The 14,635-nt window shown below is 42.9% G+C and overlaps 1 protein-coding gene across 1 annotated transcript in view; it reads left to right on the plus strand.

Annotated features, from left to right (window-relative positions):
- Positions 1-14,635, plus strand: part of LOC117083983 — a 108,310-nt gene that overhangs the window by 17,501 nt on the left and 76,174 nt on the right. The gene's annotated exons all lie outside the window — the stretch shown is intronic.

Raw genomic sequence — 14,635 nt, forward strand, 5'->3', positions numbered from 1 at the left:
TTTCAGAGACTTTCAGAATTATTTTTGTTGGAATATTAGACTTCTATCTCTGCAAAATGTATAACCATATGCTGTCAACCCTGGATATTGGCTTGGTAGAGTAGCCACCCTTAATTTTTTAACCTAGATATTAATCAAGCATTCTGTCTCAGGACAACACAAACCTTAACTGGAGAAATGCTGAGAGAATAGGAAACAGATTTAGGCTCAGGAATACACAATATCTGTCATCCCAGTTACCTCCATAAACCCACGTTAGTAAGAAGTGAAACCAAGGTAGATGGGCACAGGCTTCAGGGGAGGAAGAGAAGGGAGGCAGGACAAGTGGCTGAAACCTTCAACACAGGGCTGAACTCTCAGGCCTATTTGTGAGACTGGTGGAGCGCAGGCTTGGAAGCAGATGGTCTGGGTTCAGATCCTGGCTGTGCCACTTGCTCACTGCTGTGTACCTTTGAGTAAGTAAGCTGACCTCTCTGTGCATCAGTTTTTGAATCTGTAAAGTAACAGTACTATCTTACAGGCAATTTCGAGGACTGAATGAGTGGATGTATACAGTACCCTGAGAAAAGTGCCTGGCACATGATAGGTGCTCAGTGTTGCTAGAGACAAGAGACTTGTTTCAGAACAAATGACTGGGGCTGTTTTTCATTTAGCGAATAACAATAGTAATCCTTCTGTTTTATATAGGCAGAGAGGGTTGACAGGTCTGGTGAGGTGCCCACCTAAAATCAGAAAAGGTCCTTTCCAGCCACATCACAGGATTCAGGGAGATTATGTGATTTATTGTTTATTTAATTTATTTATGCCATGCTGAGTTCCACGCAGGGTCTGAGCTGTCTTCCGTCTGCTTTCTCTCCATGTTCTGTTGCTTCTTGGTGAATGAGATTAGGGCAGGAATTGGCCCCAGTTCTGGAAGCTGGACTGGTCCTATCAGAGCGATCCCATTCTTTGTGTGTTTGCCTGTACTTGATGCATTGCTGTTGCCTTTGATTCCCTCTGCCTGGCGGGGGTGAGGGGTGGCGGGAGGGATTTGTCCACCTGCCATTGTGTGTATCTGTGTCTTTTTGAAAGGCACCTGCTAGCATGACTCTTTTTTTCTTTTAAGAAGGCCTCTCTTGTGCTGAAAAACTAAGGCCTTATCCAGTGGCAAAGTCCTCTGTAGGCCAGCCCGGTAGTGACAGCCGAGTCAGGTTATTACAGGCATTTCTGCCACATCTAAATTCCACAAAGAAGACATCAGATGGTGGCCTGAGGGTTCGTGTCATTATGTACAACAAGGGATGTGGTTTAAGGACCTCATCCACCCCTCCCTGCCCCAGTTGCTCCCTTGTGGGACGTTCTTATCCTCATGGTGGCCAGGATATGGGTACATTTCAGGGGACTGAAAATCTCTCCTGAGGTTGCCAGGCACCAGGAACCCCAGGCAGCCAGTGTGTAAGCCCAACCCTGCTGTCATCCCTGGCTCCTTCATCTCCCTCCCGCCCACATCCAGTCTTTCTCCAGAGTCACCATCCAAGCACAAGATGATCCCATGCCAGTATTAGCTGGTCATTCAGCGCTCCAGACTCCTGAGGGAGAACACCCTGAAATCGGTAGACATCATGTTGGACTGGGACAGTAACTTGCTGGGTCACCTCCTTCCTTCACTTTGCCTCTTCTACAAAATAGAGCTGCCACCCACCATCCTCACTGTAGGGCCACAAATGTCAAGTTTATGTAAATGCAGACCGCATTCAGGTCTGTTCTGTTTTCCTTTCAAACACAGATACTTTAACGGCTTAAACCACTCTGACCCTGTAACTCTACAGGGTAGCATTAGTTTTTTATAATTATCATCTTGTGACTGCTCCTGAGAGACTCACAAAGCACTTGCAGTCCAACTGGACTGCCTCCATAACATGAAGATCACACACAGTCAGTAATGATTAGTGCCAAGGCCAAGAAAATGAGCATCCAATGGCATCTGGACCAGGAGGAAAGCACAGGGCACTGGGCTGGAAGATGAGCTATCCCAAGTGGTCCACTCCACCCGAGGGATGCCCTCCAGTTGACAGTCCCAGGCCTCCCCCCATATAGTTGATTGCTGTTGCTCTCCATCCCAAAGTCCCTGCCCAAGTTCATCATAAAGTGAATGGACTGACTCCTCTGCAGGCTGGAGTGATTCTGCCTTAGTCTCTTTGTTTTAAGAGTGTGGAACAGTGCTCCAGGAACTTTATATCTTGTACTGTTGGGTGAAAAATAAAGAGGGGAACTCTAGCTCAGAGGCCATTAGCCATTGTCAAGAAGGAAAATGGAGCTTGTCCTGCTGTCAGGTGAACAAGACAGTGATTTTGGTCTGAGTAGAGCCACATGCAGTTGAGACGAAAAGCTCAAAATATTTAAACAGCTGTAAACCCTATGAGCAGTGGAAATGTCCCCAGCATACTAGGAGGTTTGTTTTTGTTGTTGTTTAAACTGTAATCACTACAATAAACATCTTTCTATAGAGGATGAAAAAATCTAAATTTGAACACTGTTGTCTGTATTCTGTGTAATGGCTATGAGAATGGTGAGGTTTTTGTTTTCCCTCAGGAATGGGAAATTCATCTATATTCCCCTTAAATTTTAAAAAATATATTCAAGAGGAAATTGTTTATGTGTTCTCCCAGTGAATAGTAACTAAATAGAAATTATTTTTCCTATTAAAAAGTTATTAACGTGCGACGTGGTGAGGTGTTTTCTTTTTTCCCTCACCAAGATGAACTTTTCCATATCTAAAATGGCATCTCAAGACAGTTGGGGAGTGGTTTTTATACTGGAAATAAGGGATGACCCCATAGTCCTACCGGGTTCAATTTATACCCTCTTCAAAATTCTGTTATTTCTTCTAATACTTTGTTCTGTGGAATACTTGCTGTGCTCCTATAGTGCCTAATAGGAAGCTTGATATATACTTTTAGCAAACCCATATTAGTTACTTTCTACATGAATTTGAGCCCCTTCCCTTGAATGTAGATGCTTCAATATGGATACAAATGTTTCATAATAGAAATTTGATGAATATATTACAAATTCCAGTCGTACTTAAAGGGAAGCAGTTTGGTTGGATGTTGAACACAGGAGTAAAATTCCACAGCTTCCCAAGCTCCGAGTTAGAATGTTAGTTGCCCCCCAAAGAGGGATTTTTTTTAAAAGGAAAATTCGTTTTTAAAAATCAGCAAGCTAATCAACCACGGCAGATTTTGAATCCCAGTCCTGACCGGGAAGCAGGAAAAATAATTCTCAAATGTACTATTAAGAGGTGGCTGTATATGTGGAGAATACAAATTGATTTTAACGTTAGAATAAACACAGCATAATTTGAAATGCCAACTGAAAATACATATATTGTCTCCCCCAACCTATTTGTTGGGTGAACCTTGTCATTGCACTTTTCGAAGGCAGTGGTGGCGTGTGTGTCTCGCCCACACATTTACAACAGATCCTCGCTGGCTGCCATGTTCGTTTGTGAGAAATAAAGGAATCTGAAGGTGATTAGTCCCATCGTAGGCCTGATAAATTAAAAATTTGCATATGTGTGACAGTAGTTTTGCAGTTCTAGGAAAGCAAATAAGAAAGTGGAAAGCATTTAAATTAAGTGTTGCCTCTAACAAAGCTTTTAGAAATGGACAAATATAAATGATATTGATTAATTTCAATTGATTTTTTTAAAAATGTTTTATTCTATGGAGTTTGGGAAGTGACCCAAAGCTTTGGGGGAGCTTGTGAGCGGCCAGAGTGCTGGTGGCTTTCTGTTTTTATAAAAGCTCTAGTAAATCAGAACGTAAATGCTTCTTGAACATTTTCTGTTTTCAGGAGACCCGCATGAGAAAACAGCACCCATAAGTGGGAACAATGAAGCAATCTGCTTTGTCTGCTTATAGGGACTTTAAATGGACGCTCCAGCTATAAAATACCAACAATCTCAGCAGGCCTCCTCTCCTCATTTCACAAAATTAATTTTTAGGACGGTGTCTTCTAGGTACTCAATCTTTGTGTGTTCTCTGCATCACAGATCTGCTCTTCTTGCCTAATTTTCTTAAGCTGACCGATACATTCCTGGAAACGATTGAGGAAAATGGTGTGGTCCTGGGTATTCATGACACTGCCCACAAGGGCTCACTGGCCTGTAGGCTCCATGCCAGCCACCAGCCCATCATTTCTCAGTGAAAAGAACCTTTCAGCTGGGTTACCTCCTGGAGAGAGCTGATTTTCCAGCAGTCAGGCTTGATCTGGGTAAATAATTAGAGAGCTGGAGAGCGAAGACATCACCCTGGTGCTGTCTGTGATTTTGCTAATGTAGCCAGACCCTGTGATTCCGTCGCTGCTGCAATCTTAAGGCAGCCTTTCTCTAAAGCGCGGAGGGAGGGCGGGAGAGAGACAGAGAAACAGCAACAAAGCCAGTTGCTTGCATTTGTCTCGAAAGAACTAATGACATTTTTCATTCTTTTGGTAAAACCAAGAAAACAGCTGCAGCTCTTTATCTGCATATAAGAAGGTGAATTGCAATATGCCTTCCTCTCCCACCACCCTCACCTACCAAGACATGCATGCCCCAGTGCAATTACTTTGGCATATTGATTTATTTTTAAACCTGTATTGCCTCTAGTTTACTGGAATTTGCAGAGCTCTGGATTGTACAGGCAGATCACATTTCTCGTAAAGCAGACCCTGAAGTGGTTAATAGCTTGTTCTTGAACTTTTGCAGCTGCTCATTAAAAGCCAATTAAAAAGAAAAAGCATACTGGCTGTTGTAAAGTATATGTGTCTCTCTATAAATATCCATTATTCTAAAACTTTATCACATTTTATCCCATCCTTTTGCATGGTGCCCACGGACAAAGAAGAGCAAGAGTAAAGTATTGGACAAACTATTCTGAGGTTCTAGTGAAATTCCCAATTTTTCTCTCATTTGTGTTTTCAGTTGTAACACCTATAGATAATATGCCATTAATTCTTACTGATTGAGAATCATGATAAGAAGTTCCATCTGATTTATTGAAAAATAGCAATTGTACAAATGGTGTTTCATTACCTTTGAAAAGCATATATAATTTCGAATGAATAAGACATAGAAAAAGGTAATTATTTAAAATAATTAAGATTCACAACAGGCATGTTTAGCATGATTATATATTAACTGCAAAGTTCCCTTAACAAATAATTCCTGGACCTAGAAATGGAAGACATATTGAAGAAACAAAGACCATTAGCTTAGGGGGCCTTCCCAGAGAAATGTGGAAGACCCTGATTATCAGGAAAGCTGGAAGTCAACTCTTCCCCCACCTAGGCTGGCCTACATAGATTTATTCATCACAGACTCAAAATCAGTGAGTTCTTAATATAGAGTTGAATGAATACACACTTTTCCAGCAAATATTAGTTGAATCTTCCATAGGTGTGTGATGGGGGATGCTTCAGTCACCAACATAGCAGGACTCGCTGGACCTCAGTGTAGGACAAACCTAGATGGTCTGGGCCCATCTAGGGTTAAATGACCCTTGAGCCAAGGCTTACAGCTCAGTCTCACACTTTGTATTTCTCCCACTAAGAGTGTACTCAGACTGTATGTCCAAACTCTTTTTTTTTTTTAACTTTTTACCCATTTTATAAAACAGTTTGTCTTCGAACTAAAAGCGTGATAGTTGATTGATGCTAAACATGACACCTCTGAATGGACCGAAGGGAGTCCTTTCCTCCCTCTCTTTCCCTCCCTCCTCTCTCCTTCCCTCCTTCCTTCCCCCATTCCTTCCACCTTTCCTTCTTTCTCCTTCCTTCCCTAAACCCAAGGGGCTTTTAAAGGCTGTTCTGTGGCTGGGCTGAGGAAGGTCTTTGGGGACTAGCCGCCAGGAGGGTGCATGTGTCAAGAAAGATCATGGGGTGTCAGGTATGGGGGGGGCGGGCCCAGGAGACTGCCAGGCACATTCTGGTCTGGCACAGGAGGATTGGGAATTTTTTTTTTTTTGGAGAATCATGGGGCATGACTGTCACCCTGTCATGGGACAGTGTCAGGACTGTGGTATTTTAGGTGTCATAAAAGGAACCTTTGGTGAAAAACATGTAGGAACCCTTCCTCGAAATGCCACTTGCAGGTTACAGCTTTCAAAGCAAAGCCAGACTCCGGCCCTGCCCGGGGTAGGAAGTCTTTGTCTGCCTGCGCGCCCGAGCGCTCCCCGCTTGGGATTGATTTTTGGCCCCCGCTGCAGCAAGTTGGGGGCTGGTGAGGAGTGTGGCGGTGACTGGGGGCGGAGTGCGGACTCGCATCCGCTGTACCAGGAGCCCACTGCCACCTCGGGATTTTTTTTTTTTTTTTCAACTTGGAATTTCCATATGACAAAAAAGAAAGAGGTTTCTCCTCAATCTAACGGAGCCATTAACATCTATTAATAACGCCAACAGGGTAAGTAACAGAGTCGCGCTCCTCGGGGTGGTCACCGGGCTGCGTGGTCCTCGGCCGGCCTCCAGCATCCGCCGCCCCTGTGCGCTCCCGGCCGGATGCGCACGGCGGCGCAGGGACCAAGCCTGGCTGCTTGGCTGCTGGCCGCCTGCTCCTCCCCTTCCCTAAGGTAAGGGGTCGTCTTTACACTCACCAGAGCTCCTGCGGGCTGAGCTCACCCCCTCCCCCGACTTCTTTGCGGGGCATTTTCTCTTGCGGGTGTATTACGTGTCATTTCTCACGGGGCATTGCCGGCCGCTTTCCTGCAACTGTCCTTTCGGATTTGGTGATCTGGTCCCGGCACAGAGGCTCTCCTAGGAGGTGGTGCCCATGCATATTCATTCTGTCTAGTAACCGGCTGGCCGTCTTGCCATTGCAGGCTGATTTATTGATTTATGTAGGAAGTGTATTTTATTTTAGTAATTAGGGAACCCTGAATTCATGGGAACCGTCTGCACTTCGCAGGCATGTTCATTGCTGGGTGTGAAAGACAAAGGTTGTCGTGCATCCCGCTTCATTTTCTAGCTAGTGACCATTGACTTTGTTGTTTTGTGGAAGGCTAATTAGGAATGGAATATTTTTTCCCAGAGGAATCGCTGAAATAAATATTAGTGTTTTTAAAGCACATAGCTTTTTTTTAAAATAACATTTGACAGGTAACTAATTACTGAGGTGTATTGTAAAGATTGGACAGTGTGGTGTGTTGTTTCAGTTTAGGGATGATTCTGGGATTGATGTTATGTCTGTGGGACAGTCACTGGCATGCTCCCATCAAGGTACATGAGAATAAATGCTGCCTTTTCATTACAAAGGATACCACAGTGAACAGGGAGACATCACTTCAACTGTATTTTCTATATTCTTATTTTATTCATCAACTTTGGTTTTCTTCTTCCAATCCCTCTATCCATCCGTACACAACCCCATCATTATAAAAAATATCATCTCCACAGACTCTGTTATTTTTCAGGAACTCTATTATGCCTATAAACTTGACCTGGATTGTGTTACTAATTTGGTAGGTTATTTTGTCATACAGGAAATCACAGCCTATGGGTCGATATGTGCATATGAACCCCTCAGCTAAATTATCTAAATTGTTTTTAAAAGATATTTTTAGGCCAGTGAACACTTAGCAAAAATATCTTTACAGATCTCGATAAACCTATTTTTAGTGTCAGTACTTTAAAAGCTTGCTCAACCCAACCGGTTCTAATCGATGTAAAATGTGCTTCTAACAAAAGATGTTTATATTGTTGATGATTAAATTATTCTAAATTTCCTTTATGGAAATAATTGATCTAACAACAATATAAATTTTACTGTGTAAAATACTACTCTGATTTTTAACTCTGGAAAATGTATGCATATATTATATTTTTGGAGGAAGGAGCCATGTAAGAATGGATAACTAAAGTACAGTAACATTTGTTCTGGGTTCATGTTTTCTGTGAACTTGCATATTCTACTTGATATACTTCTATCACTTTTAACAAATCCACTTAATTTTTAATATATTGTGAATTTATATATTAAATAGATGAATATAATATGCATATATACTCATGATTTAATCTATGGATAGAAATGACAGCCATTAGGATGAGAATAATGAAGCATCTGCCTCTATGAGAAAGAGCACAAGAGAGAAACCACCCCAGATAGATAACTTATAAGTAACCAGCATGAAAAGGGGCCAAAAAGCTTTTCTTTTCCTTCAGTTCTTAAATAAGCTTTTCCTGGTGGCATCATATTCATGTTGGAGTGATTAAGTAAAAACAAGAAGACAGAACGTTTACTAGGCAATATGTTATTTTTATTTTGTATATTTACTGTAAAAATTTTTGAAATGCCTTTATTGTCTGCTGAAAAGTAATCATAGAATTGATATTATTGCAGATGGTGTGAGAATAGATTTTTAAGAGTAATGGTAGTAGATATGAGTTGGAATGTAATTGTTAAGCTTAAGGAAAAAAATCTAGCATGTAGATACGGAGTGTGTTTGGTGTCTTTGTGCCTGTTTTATAGAAGGCACGTTACCTTTGTCTTCAAACCACAGCATTGATGTATCACACATGGAAGGAATGTGTAATGACTTAACACAGCAGTAATATATTTAGCCTAGAAGCAGTACATAGATCTTTCTGAGGTCTTGAGGATAGTAGAAACTTACCACAGAGAATGTAAGGAATGAAAGAATTAAAGTGATGCTGGGTTGACTGCATCCTGAGCAAAGAGATATTATGCTTTGAAATGTGAATTTTTGAGTGAGCAGGCTGTACACACTTCCCTGCTCCACCTTTAGTGGCACTGTGTCTGCGTGGCCTTTAGTTTGCTGGGGGTAAGAGTTGGCACTAAATCCCTGGGGAGGATTATGGTGAATATATACAGTCTTTTACTGATGGCCTGAATTCTTTTGTGGTCCTACGAAATACATACACACAAACACATTCATTAAATAGTAACCCAGGAGAGTATGTATTCATGAAGTCCTTTTTAAATTCACTTAAAAGACTATAATGGAATTTTAAAAACACCACTACAAACCATTACCCTTCAGATCACTAGCTGAGACTTTTTTAACCTAGAAAGTGACCTTTTCTCTACCAGAAACTCTTGACCATTAAAAAGCATTTTTGTTTGTTTAGGCTTCTGTTCTGAGAAAGAATAGCAAAGTGGACTATCTCTCAGTATCAGAAACATTTGAGACAATCATTCTATTTGAGGTTTGGCTTTGAGGTCAAACTGTTGGTTCAAGGATTCGCTAACAAAAATACTTTCCTCACTTTGATGAATAATTAAAAGGGAACTGTTTAATAGAAAAGCCTATACTTGGGCAATGGTATTGTTTTCGTGGTCTGTTATGGTTGAATCAAGAAGCAGGAGAAAGTCCCTTCCACTTTGTAGATGGTGGTGATCACTCCTTGTATATCAAGGGTGAGGTTGGGAATGAAATTACTGGTATTAGAAATTATATGTATAGGTATTTACTGATACACAAATCTATGCATTATATTTTTAAATGTGGCCAAAAGTAAGATGGCTGTCTGTGGGCCTGGAGCATTCTTGTTACCCGAGTAGGATGTCTTGAATTTTCCCTGAGAAATTAGATGGAATGAAAAGACCTGCCCACACTGGTAGAATGGACCTCCATTTGTAGCCAGTATTTGACATTTAGCGATCTTTTAGTCAAAGCTGTCTCTGGCCTCGCTTTAACATTGTTATTTTGGAAACAGGATGATTTTCTCCCCAAAAGAACTATGTCTTCTATGTACTTGAAAAGGGCCTGATTTTGGTAGTATTTCGCAAAACTCAGTTCCAGAGAGACCATAAAATACCTTAGTGGTTTCTTCTTTATGTAGTTTACATATTTTAAGCACTTTATTTCAGGTCAGTGGCCTATTTTGCTACTCTAGATGATTGACCAATGTTAACAAACGCAACATATCTTGGAAAGAATAAATTAAGAATGGCTTCAGGAAGCCCCAAAGGCCCTCAGTAACTAGTTTCTAACAGATTCAAGGAAAAATCCTCTAACCTTTTCTTCAAATTTTATCCCAAATACAGTGCTCTACTGGTTGATCATCAATAATGACTCATGAGGGACTTGACTTGCAATGAGGTTTCATTGTCTCTCCCTTACACAGGATTTCTCCCTGACAGTCTCCAGGTGACTGAGGAGTAAAACAAATGCTTTTCCTCTGTGCTTCAAGGATTACAACATGAAAATCAAAGTATACAATAGCATCAAGGTATTATTTAATTATTAGACAGCTTATGGTTTTTGAAATTAAGTGGTAGTAGTAGCATCATGAAATACCTAAATATGCATGGCAAACACTGGATACTAGATGTGGTTACACAGCCCAAAGATAAGCTTTTGTGATATATTCTTATGCATATATTATAGCATAACCTTCACACCATTGCAGAACTGTCATATGCACCTAAGTAAAATGTGGATGGGTAGGAAAATAAGAATGTGTGCCAGTCTGGTCTGAGTGCTAAATTAGGCTTGGAAATTGACCAGTCTGCCTTTTACTTAACTCCAGAATCCTTAAGACAGGGACCTGATGGGGAAGTTATATGGAACAGATTCACTGATTACACACTGTAGTCATCTCTTTTGCAGATCCCCTTCTCCTGTCCTCAAGAATTTCCCTGCTTGCAAGCAAGCTAGAGGTAGTAGGAGAAACAAGAGCAAGGGAGGCAAGCAGTGTTGCTGAGGTCCTTCCTCCACTGTATTGCGTCTAAGCATGTAACCTGGTGTTGCCAGGGGCATAGAAGGGGAGTTCGCTATGTGTTGGCACAGCATGAGTAACCCAGCAGCCAGGAAAGTGGTGGAAGGGAAACAGTAACCGAGAAATCATTTTCTGTGGGCTGTGGGAGTTAAAGGGCCATGTGAGACCCCTCCTGTTATGCCTCCACCACCAGCTACCTGGAGGGTTGGGTTTCTCTTCCTAATTCAGTAGACATGCTCCCTGGCTCCTTCCTGGAAGATACCATTATGGTTGCAGGCCCAACATTCTTAAGGTGTTGCTCTTGGTCACAATGGCAGTCCGATAGAACTGGAATCAGGTTGATGTGTATGAAATTGCCAGTGAGTTGAGCCATTTCTGACCTATAAAAATGACAGTTATTCGTCTCCCTAGTTCTAATCTTGCTCTACTTCTTTGCACAACAACCAGATCATGTAATTCCCCTGCCTAAAATTTCCCACTGGCTTCTCAGTGCACTCAGAATAAAATCCAGGCTCTTTACCTTGGCTTCCTCAGAGGTCCTCCAGGAGCTGGCCCCTGCCTGCCCTTCTTCTCCATCTCCCTGCTCTCCTTCAGGACACTGTTCCTCCCAGGCTGGTTTCCCAGCTGTTCCTAGAACTCACCAGCCATTTTGTGCCTCGAGATCTTTGCATTTGCCCCTTGCACCCCACAGCTGGCTCATTCTCACAATTTAAGCCTCAATTCAAACTTGATCTGCTCAGAGAGGTTGTTCCTGGTCCTCCTATCTAAAGGAAGCCTTCCACATAACCCCATTAGCCCATGTTATTTTCTTCCAAGTACCTTATTCCTATCTAAGATACCCTGTTTTTGTTTTTGTATAGACGAGGTCTAGCCATGTTGCTCAGGCTGGCCTGTCTCGAACTCCTGGCCTCAAGCAATCCTCCCTCCTCACCTTCCCCAGTAGCTGGGATTACGGGTGGATGCGAACCACTGTGCCCAGTTGAAATTCCCTTTTTTATTGGCTTACTTCTTAATGGTTGTTTCCTTTGTGACAGTGGAGGAAGGAGCCAGTACGTTGCCTGTCTTGTTCTCTGCTGTGTCCCCGCCGACCTGGAGCACAGCAGGTGCTTAGTAAGCATTTATTGAGTGAACATATTGGACACCTTCTTGCACCACTGCAGCCTCTCAGCTTGTAGCCATTGTAGAACCTAGTTATAAGCAGCTTCTGGCAGCTCCCCTCAGGCATAATCGGGGTGCCCTCCCAGGAGGAATTCCTGCCTCTCACTTCCTGCCCTGTGCTAGTCATCACCCTGGAGTAGGTCCCTCTCCAGTGAGGGCTGGCAGAGATCTGCTTTCCCCATTCGTCCTCTACTGATAGTTCTGAAACCCATTTGTTTAGGTTCCCCAGATTGTCCTTGTAAGATCCAGTCCAGTCACCCATAGTGGCAGCCAACCCAGTGATGCCTCCTGTACTTCCGTGACCTCCTCCCCTATTCCATTCTCCTGTCTCCACTGCTGCTAAACTGTCTGCCTACCAGCCATTGTTGTAGGCAACGCTCTTGGGGGAACCCAGACTAATGAATGGGATGAGCACCATTGCAGAGGCAAAGAAGGTACAATAGGTTTAATGGTCTTTTTCTTAAAATATCTCATTCAATAAATTGCTATACTATCCAGTCTAGCTGGTAACAGCTAAAAGTTAGTAAGAACTTATAGTTGTAAGTCAAAACATTTAATCCTCATGGCAACCCCATGAAGTCTCATTCCCATTGAATAGATGAGGAAACCGAGGCACAATGACACTGAATAACTGGCTTAAGGTACCACAGCAGTCAGGGGCAGAGCTAAGTGCAGGCGAGCCATGACCACCAACTCTCTTAACCTCCTTATATGACCACACTCTCCTGGTTGTTGTTACCCACAGCCTCAGTCCCTCCTTCTGAGTCCCTCTGTCTCTGCTGTTTTTCTTTGCCTGAATCCTTAAGTCTCTCAAAGTGGCATGTACACCAAGATGCCGGGAGACCACGATCTAGTACTAATAATTCATTTTTCCCCATTGACTACAAGAGTTAACTTGTGACAGGACAAGCAGGAGCCCACACAAAGCTGACCTCAGCATTCAGACCAGCTGTATGGTCCCTCTTTCACCCTAAGGATTCCAGTTCTGTGGTTCAGCACAGTAGTGAGGGCTTCGGTGATAGGGTATCTGCACTGCCCTGTCCAGCCTTGGGAGCTGGGACAGCCCCTTCACCATTCTTCAGCCCCATTTTCTCTTCTTTCCTCACAGTACCCACCTCACAGCATTCTAGGGATTGAACATGACAAGGTTTGTGAAGTGCTGAAGACACCCAGCTGCTGGCAAGCACTCAGTAGATGGTGGCTGAGATTGTTCTTTTTGTAGTAGTTATGGGGTGAAGGCAGGACTTGAGGTGGGCTGCATCCAGGGGAGGGGCCTGTCTTCTCTATTGTACTTTTGAAAACACTATCTGGTTTCTCCCTGCCTCTAAGCCAGAGAAGATGGAAGTGCTAGATGGAATGAGACAAGGAGACATCATCTTTACTTTCCTCCCCTCCCTAAACTTCCTGCTACTCTGTCTAGACCTGCCATGGGTTCTGCTTTTTGTTTTAGGCATCCGGAACTCTAGGTTTGAGCCCATGTTTTCTCACAGCCTATGGCATGTCTGCGGGACAGGTGGTCTTGCAGGGGGAGGCATAGGAGCAGTCTGTCTGTGAGGTCCTGGTGCCTGCTTGGGCAGCCTGCATAGGACTGGCCCCTGTGAGGAGACTGGTTGAGGTCTGCACATCATCCCACACTGTTGGAGGCAGAGTCTTCAGAGGCACTTCCAGAGCAGATGCCAGGCTATGAGGCCAAAGGCAGAGGGAAGCTGGTGCCTGACTGGCACTCTCCGGGCCATCTGATTCCTCTCTAGGGACCCTGTACCCGCTGTGAGTAGGCTTCCCAGCCAGAGTCAGGCTCACGTCCCCCATCTGTGAGGGGGTGAAATCAGCACAAACTGGTGACAAATGCACTTGAACATTTCCTTCCCAGTCCATGCACATGCAGGTAGATGCGCTTTCTGCACTTTATGATTAGAGGTGATGTAGTGTACTACATGTGTACCACATGCATACTACATAATATACTATACTACATGTAGTATTACAGTTTTTGACTGGTTTTTATATTGAGGGTGTTACCCACCCAGGGACATGGGAACTGGAGGGTGTGCATTAGCTTTGAGCAGAACTGAAGTGGCTTCTCCTGCCACTTGGCCCCTGAGTAGCAGGTGAGCCACCTGGAGGCCAGTGGTTGTAATAGATTGGCACACATCAGACTTCGTTTCAGCATTCATTTATGAGAACTGCCAATCTCCTTCAATGCATGGGACACTTCACTTGACAGATATTCACTGTCCAGACACAGGGCCCGGATGCATCAGAGAAGGAGCATATCAGGGTAGCTTTAAATGATATCCTGTTGATGCTGTTTATAAAACCAAGGAATAACACATCAGGCAAAACTGACTGATATTGAAAATAAAATATCTTTTCTTGCCAGTCTCTTCCTATGGAAAAGGTAGAACCTTTGAATAGGCAATGGATAGATGGTTTTGGTATCTCTTTATTACTTTGGATTTCTAATGTAAAACCAAGTCATACTTTGAGAAGCTAATTTTCCAACTTTGTGCTCAACTCTAATGGAAGGTAGTAGGGTCATTATTGAGCAAAAGTGACCAGAACAACCATTTTTCTTCTTCTATGTCTTCTATTATCATGCCCATAATAGAGCACTCTAAAATAACATTGTTTTTCCATTTGAGTCTCTTTAAATCCTATTGATTCAAATAGCCCATTACCCATTATTGTAAAGGACTCTGTTGACTACCTTCGCAGGGTGTTTCCTTTAATATCATCTTTAAATCTTGCTTATGATTTTTTTGTTCTCTTACTCACCAGCAGG

This window comes from Trachypithecus francoisi, unplaced genomic scaffold (genome assembly GCF_009764315.1).
Source record: "Trachypithecus francoisi isolate TF-2019V2 unplaced genomic scaffold, Tfra_2.0 Lachesis_group0, whole genome shotgun sequence".
NCBI classification, from domain to species: Eukaryota; Metazoa; Chordata; class Mammalia; order Primates; family Cercopithecidae; genus Trachypithecus; species Trachypithecus francoisi.